At 41.7% G+C, this 16,787-nt stretch overlaps 1 long non-coding RNA gene across 1 annotated transcript in view; it reads right to left on the reverse strand.

The window, feature by feature from the left end:
• Window positions 1-239: 239 nt before the first annotated feature.
• Window positions 240-16,787, reverse strand: part of LOC133535697 (uncharacterized) — a 33,467-nt gene continuing 16,919 nt past the window's right edge. Inside the window, exon 3 of the long non-coding RNA XR_009802302.1 lies at window positions 240-1,306. This is a non-coding gene — a long non-coding RNA (uncharacterized LOC133535697). The remainder of the gene's footprint in view (window positions 1,307-16,787) is intronic.

Consider the following 16,787-nt stretch of genomic DNA (forward strand, 5'->3'; position numbering starts at 1 on the left):
TGACCCACAAGATGCAAGAACCAAGAGGACGACGAGCAGGTGAGATGAGTTTTATTACTCCAAAAAGGGAAGGAAGCAGTCTTGCATGTAATAGTTACCAACACAAAGCTAACTTCGAGCGGTGATGAGTGCTCTAGACGAAGCATAAATAGGACACTGTAACGACCGGGTCGCACCGTGGTGCAGGTTTCGTTCTCCCAGGCATGCAGACAAGCCTCAAACACAGCCTGAAGGTCGGAATAAATGATTTAATTAAAAATAAATCAGACTTTGACAAAGAAAAACATGCTCATAGTACTTAAAGCAAACAACTAAAAGAGCTAGCATGGGAGCTAGAAGATAAAGAGCCTAGCGTGGAAGCTAGCAGGAAACAGAAGTCGTCGGTTGTTGTACGAAAACAAACTAGGAAGCCAGACTGACTGACGGGAGAAGGCAGGCTTAAATAATGTCAGTGATTACAAAACACAGGTGTGCGTCCGGAACAAGCGGCAGGAGAAAATAATAAGTAACTATGGCAACCAACTGAGAGGTGCACAAACAGGAACCGAAGTGAAGTGAATTATATTTATATAGCGCTTTTTCTCTAGTGACTCAAAGAAAGCGCTTTACATAGTGAAACCCAATATCTAAGTTACATTCAAACCAGTGGGGGTGGCACTGGGAGCAGGTGGGTAAAGTGTCTTCCCCAAGGACACAACGGCAGTGACTAGAATGGCGGAAGCGGGAATCGAACCTGCAACCCTCAAGTTGCTGGCACGGCCACTCTACCAACCGAGCTAAACCGCCCCAGGAGTTCAAAACAAACAGAAAACACAAAAGACTCAAAAATCTAATCATAACAGACACATGTTGATTGGCAGCAAGCGTGGACTTATTGGCAATCAATGGCAGGTGAGGAACAAAACACAGTGGTCAGCGTGACAAGCAGGAAGTGGAAACCAAAATAAGAGCACTTATGGAAAGTAAATACAAAAACAAGAAAACAAACAAAGGAAATGACGGATCGTCCACAAACAATAACAATATCATCAACTAGAGAATGGAGTTTGACAAAAATCCAAGAGAGTGTATGGTATGTGCGACTATTTGTAAGAATTAACTGTTGAGTGTCACCGTAAATGTTGAGCAAGAGGTCCAAAAAGGGGGCGGGGCAGGCTCATAGATCCATGAAACAAGCAGGTAGTCGGGAGCTATGGGGGGCGTAGGGGGTCCGTGTCCAAGCGGGGGTCGAGGATCAAGGGAGACAATCCAAAGTCCAGTGGGAAGTCGAGTCACACAGCTCGATCATGGTGAGACAGGGAAAGCACTGCGGGAAACACAAACGACATATTGTTGGAATATAATCAGACAAAAAAAACAACAGTCAAAATTTAAGCATAAAAAGCAAATATTGTAGCTAATTTTAATACTAATAGTTAATACGAAGCAAACACAGTGTTTTAGATTATTTAAAAAAAAAATGTTTTTCAAAATTAAATATCAATAAAGGGCCCCCGCATGCTTTGACTCGTCAGTGTGCGGCCCTTTACACTGATGCACTGCAATCTAGCGGAGGGAAGCAGTCACTTTGCGGCTAACACATCCGCTATGCATTGTGGGTCAATGTTAGAATAATTATGTATAAGTTATCACACAACTTGCTATAGTTATAATCAATTGTGCTGAAGTTGTACTTTTCCATCTGAGCAAAGAGACAACTTGCAATCCTGGATTGCGAGTCGTCTCGTATCAGTGTTTGTGTCCAGACCCGGCCTGCTGACTGCCAAGGGCGGACATCGAGTGCCTTGACGCAGACAAAGCAGAGACAGGGCGATATCATGAGTGCCAGCACATTTCTATTTCTGAATAATCATATATTGTGTCTAACTGGGGCTGCTGAAATTACCCCCCCTTCCTTCAGAAGCGGGTTCAGTGATGTAACCAGGGACCTCCCAAATAAATAGAGGAGTATGTGGGCTGTGCCTCAGGGTGTAGGTTGGAAGTCTAACTGAGTGTACAGCCCAATACGTCTCTCCTCATTGACCAAAATTGAACTCTGTTTCTGCATGATTCCTTGCTTCTTGTCTGTTTAATAGATGTCATCAGTGTTTGAACCTGACAGTCAACGCACGCCTCAAAGAAGCATTGACCTTTTTTTTTTTTTTTCATTTTTATTAACATTAAATTATATTTAGATAGCGCTTTTTCTCAAGTGACTCAAAGTGCTTTACATAGTGAAACCATATCTAAGTTACATTCAAACCAGTGTGTGTGGCACTGGGAGCAGGTGGGCAAAGTGTCTTGCCCAAGGACACAGCGGCAGTGACTAGGATGGCGGAAGCGGGAATCGAACCTGCAACCCTCAGGTTGCTGGCACGGCCACTCTACCAACCGAGCTATACCGCCTCAGACATTCCTATGTATCTATTACATCATATTCACATACATCATATAGCTGTTGTCTGCCCTACAGTAAATGTCCCAAATATGTTTTGTTTGTATCCCAATCATACCACCCGCCCCCCCAAAAAAGAAACAGCAAAAAAACCACCAAAAAAAAACAAACAAAACAAAACAACAAAACAAAGTAGTTTTTACAAATACATACAAACGTAAATTAAATAAACAAAAAATAAATAATGGCCCTGCAATGAGGTGGCAACTTGTCCAGGGTGTACGCCACCTTCCACCCGATTGTAGTTGAGATAGGCTCCAGCGTTCCCCGCGACCCCGGAGAGTAAACGGTAGAAAATGGATGGATGGATGGAAAAAATAAATATTACATTGATAATAATAATAAACAGAATATATATATTTATATATATCTGCGATGAGGTAGCGACTTGTCCAGAGTGTACGCCACCTTCTAACCGATTGTAGCTGAGATATGCTCCAGCGTCCCCCGCAACCCCGAAGAGAATAAATGGTAGGAAATGGATGGATGGATGGAAAAAATTAATATTACATTGATAATAATAATAAACAGAATATATATATATATTATATATATATATCTGCGATGAGGTGGCGACTTGTCCAGAGTGTACGCCACCTTCCACCCGATTGTAGCTGAGATAGGCTCCAGCGTCCCCCGCAACCCCGAAGAGAATAAATGGCAGAAAATGGATGGATGGAAAAAATAAATATTACATTGATAATAATAAACAGAATATATATATATATATATTATATATATATATATCTGCGATGAGGTGGGGACTTGTCCAGAGTGTACGCCACCTTCCACCCGATTGTAGCTGAGATAGGCTCCAGCTTCCCCCGCAACCCCGAAGAGAATAAATGGCAGAAAATGGATGGATGGAAAAAATAAATACTACATTGATAATAATAATAAACAGAATATATATATATATATATATATATATATATATATCTGTGATGAGGTGGCGACTTGTCCAGAGTGTACGCAACCTTCCACCTGATTGTAGCTGAGATAGGCTCCAGCATCCCCCGCAACCCCGAAGAGAATAAATGGTAGAAAATGGATGGAAAAAATAACTATTACATTGATAATAATAATAAACAGAAAAAAAAAATTATATATATATATATATATATATATATATATATATATATATATATACATACACCTCCGGTGAGGTGGCGACTTGTCCAGGGTGTACGCTGCCTTCAGCCCGATTGTAGCTGAGATAGGCACCAGCGCCCCCCGCGACCTCAACGGAAATAAGCGGTAGAAAAATGGATGGATGGATGGAAAAAATAAATAATATTACATTGATAATAATAATAAACAGGAATAATATGTATATATATATATATATATATATCTCTACGATGAGGTGGCGACTTGTACAGGGTGTACGCCGCCTTCCGCCCGATTGTAGCTGAGATAGGCACCAGCGCCCCCCACGACCTCAAAGGAAATAAGCGGTAGAAAATGGATGGATAGATGTATATATATATATACACACATATATATATACACACACACATATACATATATATACATATATATATACATATATATATACATACATATATATATACATATATACATATATATACATATATATATATATATATATATATATATATATATATATATATATGTACACATATATATATATATATATATATATATACATACATGCATGCATACATATACACATATAGGGAGTAATTGACCTTTTTTAAGAGCACATCAAATGAGTCAACGGGCAACATTAGTGCCGCGGGCCATGTGTTGGACACACGTTGCTTCGTGGGCCTTTGACAAATATTGATGAAGTGAAGTGAAGTGAATTATATTTATATAGCGCTTTTTCTCTAGTGACTCAAAGCGCTTTACATAGTGAAACCCAATATCTAAGTTACAGTTAAACCAGTGTGGGTGGCACTGGGAGCAGGTGGGTAAAGTGTCTTGCCCAAGGACACAACAGCAGTGACTAGGATGGCCCAAGCGGGAATCGAACCTGCAACCCTCAAGTTGCTGGCACGGCCGCTCTACCAACCGAGCTATGCCGCCCGCTATGATGACATTTTTACCCGAAATAATGGTTTTAGGTATAAAAGTGATGTATTCACCAAGTATTTTGTAACCCAAGTGTTAAACAGGCTTTTATCTTCATCTGACGTGAAATTGGTATTGACTTTTGTCACCTGGATCATTGGCTGGAAATGTCAAGTGTGTTTTGGGAGGTCCGAACACTGAAACCCCGAGTCTCGACATATTCAAAATGTCATTAGTTCAGCGTTCCCGTCTGTGGCAACATGAGAGGCTAATGGCCTAGTTTTTGTCAATAATAAGTCATTCAGACGGAGGCGGAGTCATGCGACTCCGTCTTAGTCGCTCCTCTCGACCTTGGAGCGCATCGGGGAGCCGTGTCCAAGGTGAAAACTCCATTTGCAAAATTCCCACCAGCCCTGCAGCATATGGACACACTCTGCCTCATTCCATCCCATCCTTCATCAAAGCCCGGACCCCTCCTGCATCCATTGCCTCCCCCGACTCCTGGAAGAGCGACTGTAATTACAATCAAGCAAATAACCTTTGCATCGTCACATCGCAACCGTCACTATTCATTCGGGTGCAGCTCAACAACAACATTCCCACCGGCTGAATAGCGAACATCAGATGATTGCAACATGAAGAAAGAAGGAAGGAACTCTGCATTAGTTAAATGGGACTGTGGAGAGGCGGAGCCGACGCTCCGACGGAGCGGCAGGACACGCTGGAGCCCGGCCCAAGATGGCGGCAACGAGGCGGAGGATGCGAGCGAGCGGCGAGGCGGTGCGTGTCGGGAGCGATGCCACAGTCAAATGCAGCTGCGTTTTTACCTCACACTGTATAAAAGGGGAGAAGGAGGAGAGAACGGGGCAAAAGGAGGAGGAGAGCCCGCAGCAGCGACCGAGGAGAGAAAGCAACAAGGAGCGGACGACGACAGCGGCTGAAAAGCAACCGAGGAGCGAGCAGTGGAGAAGGAGCTGAAAAGTGACCCGACCGCAGACAAGCTTGTTATTGAAAAATAAACCAGAGTCAAAACTGCTCGAAAGTAATGTCCTTCCTTGATGGTCCGTGGAACCCGCACGACGACGGCTAGAGTTAGTTGTTCACTGGGACCTAGGATGATTTGGAATCTACATTTTAAAACAGTGGTCCCAAACCTTTTTGTATCCACGTACTGGCCAACGCTTAATTTGTCCCGCGGCCCAAGTGGGATGGGATCCTTTTTTTTTTTTTTTTTTTTTTTGTCATTAAAAACGGAAGCTTTTGTCATGAAAAAGGGAGGTTTTTGTGGTTGGTGCATTTATTGTAAGTGTATATTGTGATTTTTATGTTGATTTAATAAAAAAATAAATACATAAAAAAAATAAAATTGGTAGTATTTTTTTTTTTTTTTTTAAATAAAAATGAATTTAAAAAAATTCTGCAGCCCGGTGGTTGGGGACCACTGTTTTAAAACACTTCCGTGTTGTCTGGTTAATATGTATTGGATATCCTTTGGGTACATTTTAGGTCAATTTTGCTTTACGGACACGTATACAACCTGTCTGTCTGCAAGTTGCAAATGAAACCACACCCCACCCCTTCTAAAAGTATCCTTATTTAGCTGTTGGAAATGTACACTGTTTAAAATACAGGGGAACTGTTGTATACGGGGGAGTAAACGGCACAAACAACAAGGGGGCATAGTTTTTAACTCATTTATTATATTATATATATATATATATATATATATATATATATATATATATATATATAATATAATAAATGGCTGCAGTTTTTGTGACCCCCTAGATGCAAGAAACAGGAGGACAATGAGCAGGTAAGAAGAGTTGTATTACTCCAGACCGAGAGGTAAGCAGTCTTGCATGTAATAGTTACCATCACAAAGCTATCTTCGAGCACTTTTATGTTAAAATACTGAACAGGGTGACCTTATCCCAATAAACATCTGGTCAGTATTTTAACATAAAAGTGTTTGATAGTAAAGCAACAAAAAACACAAAATGCAACGAGTCCATCAGACCCACAAATGCTGGCTGAGTAACAACAATATGAACATTGCATGGAAATTTTCTCTGCCAGGTTTCTGCATCCCACAAGGATTCTTGTTTTTGTGCTTCTGCACCTGCGGTTCTCACACATGGTTGCAACATTGTCAACTCTGTCTGCTCTCATTTTCTCGCACATTTGACCCTTTGATGTTCTGTGTACCTACACTCTGTCCTCCTCCTGTCTATGCCTGCTGTGTGTGTGTGTGTGTGTGTGTGTGTGTGTGTGTGTGTGGTACACAGAACATCAATTTCCACACTTCTATTAGCTTCGGGTCACGCCTGAGGCCACCCCTTAGACAAGAAGTTTCATCCCTGTATGGATTCAAAAGACTAACTTGAGCACAATAACATACAAAGGTTGTGTGATAATATATATTCATGATTATTCTAACAACTGTGTCTAAATGGAGTTACTAAAATTACCCCCCTTCCTTCAGAAGCAGCCTCAGTGATGTAACCAGGGACCTCCCAAAAAATAGAGGAGCACGTGGGACTGGACCTTAAAGCGTAGGTTGTTTCTGTAACTAAGAGTACAGCCCCATACGTCTCTCCTCATTGAGCCAAATTGAACTCTGTCTAGGGGATGGGTCAAATGCAGAAGACAGCTAGTGAGTGTTTGAAAATCATTGGTACTTTAACTTTAACAGTGACCCTTGATATCATTTAAAGATGAAATCAGCCTAGTAATGATAAGGACAGTGCTGGTGTTGCCATAACAACACACAAATGTTGCTTACGTTCATGCTAAAAATGTGAACAGCTTGACACTTTGAGCGTAAATGAATAAGAGGCCAAAGCCTTTGTCCCAAAGCGCAGGCATTAATCCGACGTGCTTTGGATTCCTCCAGCAGCCAGATGGTTGGAACTTAAGTCAGCCATCTGAAGGTATCTGCGGGGCTGTTTCCACTGCATGTGTGCGCATCTTCTCCATACCAGAGGAAAGAAACTTCCGGTAACTTTCCCACCCCTGCTTGTATCCTTTCAAAAAAAAATGCAGTTTCTCGCTGGCTTGCCGCAAAAACATTAATACCGCGGTTGCATGTTTAACCCCTTTGTGGTGTACGGGTCTGTGGGACCCATTTTCATTTTTTATTAAAAGAAAAAGGATGCAATTACTTTTTCAAACTGAGACTCACTGACTTTGGCTCATTTTCTGTGAAGAACATATATCCGAATACTTATTTAAATGACCACACACCATACACCCCCTCTACACATTTCTATTACATATAAGATGTCCGGGTCCACTGGACCCGCGGGTAATAGAAATGTGGAAATTGATGTTCTGTGTACCACATGCACCCACCCACACACACACACTTACACAGCAGGCCTAGACAGGAGGAGTACAGAGTGTAGGTAGACAGAACATCAGAGGGTCAAATGTGCGAGAAAATGAGAGCAGACAGTGTTGACAAACAATGTTGCAACCTTGTGTGGGAACCGCAGTTGCAGAAACACAAAAAGAATCCCTGTGGGATGCAGAAACTGGCAGAGAAATGTTTCATACAACGTTCATATTGTTGTTACTCAGCCAGCGTTTGTGGGTCTGATGGACCCTTTGCATTTTGGGGCTTTTAATGCCTCACAATCAAACACTGTTATGTTAAAATACTGAATAGATGTTTATTGGGATAAGGTAAACATCAGTTCAGTATTTCCTCATGATTCTTGCATCTTGGGGGTCACAAAAACTGCAGCCAGTGCATATATATAATAAACCATAGTTAAAAACTACGCCCCCTTGTTGTGTGTGCCGTCTACTCCCCCGTATACAACAGTTATATATTTATTTATTTCATATATATATTTATACATATGTATTTAATTATATGTGCACCTTATTGCTTTTTTTAATCCTGTACTACCATGAGCTTATGTAGAGAAATTGAGTTCTTATCTGTGCTGTAAAGTTCAAATTTGAATGACAATAAAAAGGAAGTCTAAGTCTACAGTCCCCTTTATTTTGAAATGTATTAAAGTATTGAAAAGTATTAAATTCCAGTTTGATGCTGGTACCAAAATAATGGTTTTACCACCCCCGTTTCCTAATTAAAATGTAATAAAATACATTTCAGTGGAACAAATATCTTGGACCTGCCAGGCATACATAGAGCTAAAGCACAGTGAGGTACATTATGAACAGATGTTTATTGGGATCAGAGGTGGGTAGTAACGCGCTACATTTACTCTGTTACATCTACTCGAGTAATTTTTGGGATGAATTGTACTTCTAAGAGTAGTTTTTATGCAACATACTTTTACTTTTACTTGAGTATATTTATAGAGAAGAAACGCTACTTTTACTCCGCTCCATTTATCTACAATCAGCTCGCTACTCGCTACTTTTTTTTTATCGATCTGTTAATGCACGCTTCGTTTGTTTTGATTTTGTCAGACACACATTCAAAGTAGGAACTACGCATGCCTGTGTTTCACTAATCAAATGCAGTCACTGGTGACGTTGGACCAATCAAACAAAACCAGGCGGTCACATGACCGTCACACGTCGAATCCGACCTAAAAAGGTTGAAAAACTTATTGGGGTGTTACCATTTAGTGGTCAATTGTACGGAATATGTACTGTACTGTGCTATCTAATAATAGAAGTTTCAATCAATCAACCAATCAAGTAAAAGTGTAAAGGAAAAAAGACACTTTTTATTTCAACCGTACTTCCCGTCAAAAGCCTAAAGACTGATCGCACAGTTCCTGTCTTCACGATAAAAGCGCCGCTCCATCGCGCCTGCGCTAACAAAATAAGAGTCTCCGAAAGCCAGCGCAAACAAGCTAACAAGCTACGGAGTTTGCCGCCAATGTATTTCTTGTAAAGTGTATAAAAACGAATATGGAGGCTGGACAAATAAGATGCCAAAAACCAACGACTTTCATGTGGTATTAGACAGAAAAGAGGAACTTTTTTTCTCCTCCATTTGAAAATGTGGACATTATCAGCACTATACTGTCTGATTCTAATCAATGCAAGTCATCAGAATCAGGTAATACACCAACTTATATTCTTGTCTTCATGAAAGATAGGAATCTATGTGTTAAACATGCATGTATATTCATTAAAACACCTTCAACATGTCAACAAAAACGGCAAAATAAATAACTATAAATTATATACTGCGTATATATATATATATATATATATATATATATATATATATATATGATATGTGTGTGTATGTATATATGAGGTAGATCACTCGACTTGGTCATTTATTAAGTAATTGATTAACGGTGAAAAACTTATTGGGGTGTTACCATTTACTGGTCAATTGTAGGGAATATGTACTGTACTGTGCAATCTACTAATACAAGTTTCAATCAATCAATCAATCAATCAATCAATCGATGAATGCCTACTGAGCCTATGGTGCTGTTGAGTTATTGTGGCTCAATTTGCCTTCAATTTTTTTATTTTCATGATTTATTATTTAATATATATTATAGTTTTAGTTGCGTGAGATATTCCTGGCTCTGAATTTGCTCATTGCTATTTTTATGTTTTTGTGCATTACTTGTTGCCGTAATCATTAAACAAACAGGTTACTCATCAGTTACTCAGTACTTGAGTAGTTTTTTCACAACATACTTTTTACTTTTACTCAAGTAAATATTTGGGTGACTACTCCTTACTTTTACTTGAGTAATAAATCTGTAAAGTAACTGTATTCTTACTTGAGTACAATTTCTGGGTACTCTACCCACCTCTGATTGGGATAAGGTCAACATCTGTTCAGTATTTTAACATAAAAGTGTTTGATTGTGAGGCATTAGAAGCCACAAAATGCAACGAACGGGTCCATCAGACCCACAAACGCTGGCTGAGTAACAACAATATGAACGTTGCACAAGGGTTGATTAGCCAAAGAAATGTTTCTTTTTGTGAAGGTTCCCTCTTCTGTGGAGTGTTTAAAAACACGAGGCAGTGGTATACACAAAAATCTAATCTGGTGTACAAACCCCGTTTCCATATGAGTTGGGAAATTGTGTTAGATGTAAATATAAACAGAATACAATGATTTGCAAATCCTTTCCAACCCATATTCAGCTGAATATGCTACAAAGACAACATATTTCATGTTCAAACTCATAAACATTTTTTTTTGTTGCAAATAATAATTAACTTTGGAATTTGATGCCAGCAACACATGACAAAGAAGTTGGGAAATGTGGTAATAAATACTGATAAAGTTGAGGAATGCTCATCAAACACTTATTGGGAACATCCCACAGGTGTGCGGGCTGATTGGGAACAGGTGGGTGCCATGATTGGGTATAAAAACAGCTTCCCCAAAAAATGCTCAGTCTTTCACAAGAAAGGATGGGGCGAGGTACACCCCTTTGTCCACAACTGCGTGAGCAAATAGTCAAACAGTTTAAGAACAACGTTTCTCAAAGTGCAATTGCAAGAAATTTAGCGATTTCAAAATCCACGCTCCATAATATCATCAGAAGGTTCAGAGAATCTGGAGAAATCACTCCACGGAAACCAACATTGAATGACCGTGACCTTCGATCCCTCAGACAGCACTGTATCAAAAACAGACATCAATCTCTAAAGGATATCACCACATGGGGTCAGGAACACTTCATAAAACCATTGTCACTAAATACAGTTGGTCGCTACATCTGTAAGTGCAAGTTAAAGCTCTACTATGCAAAGCGAAAGCCATTTATCAACAACATCCAGAAACGCCGCCGGCTCCTCTGGGCCCGAGATCATCTAAGATGGACTGATGTGACTCATATGGAAACGGGGGTTTGTAGATCATACTGTACCGCCTCGGTTTTCCCTCCAAATGCGCTGATCAGAAATGATGTATCGCAGCCACAGCCTCCAGCCTTTAATAGTCTTTCTGCCTTTCAATGCGGGGTCAATTACAGGCAGGTTAAATACGCCATTAAACTCCTGTTTCCTGAAGTGCTGCTTACGCTCCGTCAAAATAACTTATGACGCATTGACAGGATTGAGTTTAAATGGAGGCCAACGGCGTACAGGCACGGCTTTTCATCACGCGTCACATCACATCTGCCTCTCTCCTCGGACCAAACGCAGGTGATTTGTCATCGGGGCTTTTTTTTCCCCCTTCTTGTCTTCTTTTCAATCCTTGAGCCTCGTTGGCCGATTCGACGGGATATAAATTGCCACTAAATCGTTTTCCACAGTTACGCTGCCGGTACACTGGTGCCACCATAGACCATGGAGCGCTGCTGACTACTGGTGCTGACGAGACGTGGGGCCGCCATCTTGGAGTGGTGATCCGCTCCACTCAGTGCAAGACGTTTGGCAGGAGCAATGAACTGTCAGCGCGTTTAATTCATCTTACCTCACTGAATACCACTCATTTACACACATTTTTTTGTCATACGTGTAGCTATGATGAAGGACACATGTTCTGCAAGGAGGCGGAGGATGTGGCGGAGCGGAGAGGCGGGGCTTGCTGGGGACGGACGCCTCCACAATCTAATTCAGGTGCGTGGGTCTCACACCGGGACACAATTAACATTTCTCCTGACGATGTATAAAAGGGGAGAAGGAGGAGCGATCAAGAGAGAAGGAGTAGGAGAACCAGCCGCAGAAGCAGACGAGCGCAAAAGACCGAGAGCGAGCCGAAGACAGCAGCGAGCACGCGGCCGATCAAAGAGCAAGAGAGGAGAGAGCAGGAGAGAGGAGCAGCTGAAAAACGATCGGACCAAAAAGACAAAGCTTTGTTGAAAAATAAACGAGAGTCAAACCTGCAAAAACAATGTCCTTCCTTGATGCTCCATTCAACCCGCTTTGCAACATTCTTGCAAAGCATTACACGTGCTTTCGGAGCCAAACACTAACTGGTGGCCAAACACGTGTACGACGTTTTGGCGTGATGCCCAAACACGTGTACGACGTTTTGGCCTATGCGCTTCAATTCGCCTGACTTCCTACTGTTAATAAAATCCTGGGCCTCGATTGTAACGGAACCTGGACTGTTTGCGAATAACCGCTTGAGATTGTGTTCGCTGGTTTGCTTATTCGTGGGATAAATATGCAAAGCTGCGCTCTCTACCCCTGTCTCCCGGGGCAGAAGCAGGCGAGCGCAAAAGACCGAGAGCGAGCCGAAGACAGCAGCGAGGACGCGGCCGATCAAAGAGCAAGAGAGGAGCGAGCAGGAGAGAGGAACAGCTGAAATACGATCCTACCAAAAAGACAAAGCTTTATTGAAAAATAAATTAGATAAACCTGGAAAAACAATGTCCTTCCTTGATGGTCCATGCAACCCGCACGATGACAGCAGGAAGTCTTTCATAGGCGTATTTTATTATTTATAGTTTCCTTAACAGTAATGGAATTTTCTTATATGCAATAAGTGACCAGAAATCCGAGATCAAAACTGGGAATATAATCCCAGAGAAGGTATTGCTTTCTAGATGTCGGAAACAGTGGGAGGCATCGTGAAGGTAAAAATGTCTAATGCTTCAACCAAAAATAAACAAAAGGTGAGTGCCCCTAAGAAAAGGTATTGGAGCTTAAGGAAGGCTTTGCAGAATGAAACTAAAACTGAACTGGCTACAAAGTAAACAAAAACAGAATGCTGGACGACAGCAAAGACTTATTGTGGAACAAAAGACGGCGTCCATAATGTACATCTGAAAATGACATGGCAATCAACAATGACCCCAAAGAAAAATAAAAACAACTGAAATATTCTTGATTTCTAAAACAAAGTATATGCGGGAAATACTGTCACGGCATGGATTCGAACCCGCTTTTTTCCTGCATCCGATTGTCACAGTTCCTCCTCTGGCTACTCGCTTGGACACGCCCCCGCTCACGCTGAGCGCAGCACACCCACGCAGCGACAAACCTGCACCCAATCGCCAATCTCACCTGGAATTGATGAGGGCGGGCCGGATAAAGGTCTAGTGGAGCCAAGGATCGGGGCCGGAACGTATTTACCTCTCTGTGTACCGTAAGCCTGATGTTCACTCATCGTTGTTGTGTTTCCCTCCGTGATTCTGACGTCCGTGTTGCTCTCCCGCAGAGTCTTCCCCTTCGAGATCGTCTTTTGTTTCCCGGTGTTTTTGGACTGCCTTCCTCGATTCCCAACCCTCGTCTGAACACGGATGTAGCCTCTCCTCTCCTGCCCTGGATGTTCATCTGCCTGCCCCTCAGACTGCCTTGTTCCTTTGCTCTCTACAACACTTGGTAACACACACTTCAGTTAATTTACACACTTAGTCTTACACCATACACTCTTGAGTTTTTTTGTCACACTACATTTCCTTGGTTTATTTTTTAGTATTGTTTAGTATTCTGATTATATATATATATATATTTACCATATATATAATAAATTATTGAACATACCCCCCCTGGTGTCCGTCACTCCTCTTAGTAAACCATAAATATCACTCAAAGGAAGACATGGAACTGCTACAGGAAAATACCGAAAAATAGGAGCGCAAGACAAGAAGTAAAACACTAAACACAGGAAAACAGCAATAAAGTCCTAATAAGTCAGGGTGTGATGTGACAGGTGGTCACAGTACACCTACTTTGAGACAAGAGCTATAGTGATGGATGCTTGGTTATGCTTTAAAGTCATATCCAATAATTCGAACAACAATTTTTTTTTTTACTGTCAACTGAGTTTCGTTTTTAATAATTTCTGCTGGTGGTGTGCCTTTGTATGTTTTTAACGCAAAAAATGTGCCTTGGCTCAAAAAAAAAAAAAAGGTTGAAAAACACTGTTCTAAGCGACTCCTTCACAGTTGTAGACACATTTGACCCCATTCAGCAACCCTTCTTAAGAACAAATGCTCTTAGGCCCGCTTACGAAGTTTTTGATGAGGATTTTTGTATTTACCAATGTTTTCTTAGCTGGGATTTGTTCGTAGGTAAGAACAAAATCTAGGAGGGCTCCTGAGTACTCTTAGGGTGGTGTAGTTGTTCTTACTTCTATTGTCTAATGATACATTATCATAGATAGATAGAAAAATGAACAATACTGTATATAGACATTTCAAAATACTGTGTGCGCGCGCGCACACACACACACACACACACACACACACACTGCCCTGAGGAGGGAATGCATATTTCACGACCATGTAGACCTATTTGCCCGAAGTGACGAATATTTAATTGAACGCCTTAGGCTACCTCAGCAGTCCCCCCTTTCTTAAACTTACGTTTTGACATTATGTATTTCCCCCCGTGGGATAATACAAATTTATCTTCTGTAATCTGTTACTGTTTTCTCCGTTTGTTTTTTATGTTCGGCTCTTCCGCCGGAATTGTGCCCTTATATGGGGAATTAAAATGGTAAACGGTAAGTGGGTTATACGTGTATAGCGCTTTTGTACCTTCAAGGTACTCAAAGCGCTTGGACACTTGTGGAGAGGCGCAGCGGGGCAGTGCACGCTGGGGCCCGGACCAAGATGGAGGCAAGGAGGTGGAGAATGCGGCCGAGCGGAGAGGCGGGGCGTGCCGGGAGCGACACCGCAATCGAGTTCAGGTGCGTGGATTGCGCACCTACACATTCCAAATTCACACACACATTCACAAACCGACGGAGAGAGCTGCCATGCAAGGCCCTAACCACCATTCATCAGGAGCAAGGGTGAGTGTCTTGCTCAAGGACACAACAGACGCGACAAGGTTGGTAGAAGGTGGTGATTGAACCAGGAACCCTCAGGTTGCTGGCATGGCCACTCTCCAAACCGCGCCACGCCGTCCCCAATTAAGGGTGTTTACATACGGAATTAAGGGTGGTTACATATGCATATTGGGGAAATAAGGCTGTGTTTGTATGCAACTTATGATAGACACGCACGCGCTAACCAGTTGGCATTCAGCAACTTAAGAACGGCAGGTCGTAACAATTTGGCCGTTTAAGAACAAGTCATGAATTTGAATGGACTCATCTTAGGAAATCCCTTAGGAAGAAAGATACCGCATTTCCTTGAATTGCCGCCGGGTATATAGTAAGTGCTTGTCTAGGTCAAACTCGTTTCGCAAAATATTATTTTTATTAACGCATGTTTAGAATTTCCGCTGGGTCAAACTCGTCACGTCATGTCACGAGTGACACTTCAACTGTCATCATTTTCAAAAGGGAGGAGGCTGATTTCAATAATTTGAAATCGCATACAAAGAAGAAGATTAAGAGCTATTCAGTAGGATTTAAGGTCCAAGCTATTGAATATGCTAAAAGAACAGTAATCAGCTTTGTTTTAATAATATACCATAGCTGTGTGTGTCAAATATTAGTCATTTAATGACTCCCACCTCCTGGTGGTAGAGGGCGCTAGTGATCCTTCTTGTGACTACTCGGCTGCAGAAGAAGTGACAAAAAGCAGCAAGAGAGCAAAATCATTTATTTTTTCCCTCTCGCTTGCACTTTTAACATGGAGGATTACATATCCAAAATAAAACAGTTTTCTAAACTGGACTTTCAATCGAAGCAGGAGGTAATAAAGGAAGATCTCCATCGAGACAGAGACTTTTAAAACTGAAGAAAGATAAGGAAAACTTCTATAAACAAGTTATCGATGCTTTTGATCAGAAGGAGCTGCGCATGGACTTCATTTATAAGTAAAGGCAAGACCATAACAACGTGTTTTTTTTTTAATTAAAAGTGCTTTTCATGATGGTATCCTTACATCACACTCAAATGTATAAGCGCAGGCTTCAATTTAACGCATGCCTTTGGTAAACGCCGGAGTGAGAAGAGGTTTTAAATTAATTAGCGCCCCGGCGGCAATTCAAGGAAATACGGTAAGAGGGAAAGTTAGGGAATGCCCTCCCGGTAAAAGTTCGAGATGCCACCTCAGTAGAAGCATTTAAGTCTCACCTTAAAACTCATTTATATACTCTAGCCTTTAAATAGACTCCATTTTTAGACCAGTTGATCTGCCGTTTGTTTTCTTTTTCTCCTATGTCCCACTCTCCCTTGTGGAGGGGGTCCGGTCCGATCCGGTGGCCATGTACTGCTCGCCTGTGTATCGGCTGGGGACATCTCTGCGCTGCTGATCCGCCTCCGCTTGGGATGGTTTCCTGTGGACGGGACTCTCGCTGCTGTGTTGGATCCGCTTTGGACTGGACTCTCGCGACTGTGTTGGATCCAATATGGATTTAACTTTCACAGTATCATGTTAGACCGGCTCGACATCCATTGCTTTCGTCCTCTCCAAGGTTCTCATAGTCATCATTGTCACCAACGTCCCACTGGGTGTGAGTTTTCCTTGCCCTTATGTGGGCCTACCGAGGATGTCGT

This window comes from Nerophis ophidion, linkage group LG16 (genome assembly GCF_033978795.1).
Source record: "Nerophis ophidion isolate RoL-2023_Sa linkage group LG16, RoL_Noph_v1.0, whole genome shotgun sequence".
Classification (NCBI taxonomy): Eukaryota; Metazoa; Chordata; class Actinopteri; order Syngnathiformes; family Syngnathidae; genus Nerophis; species Nerophis ophidion.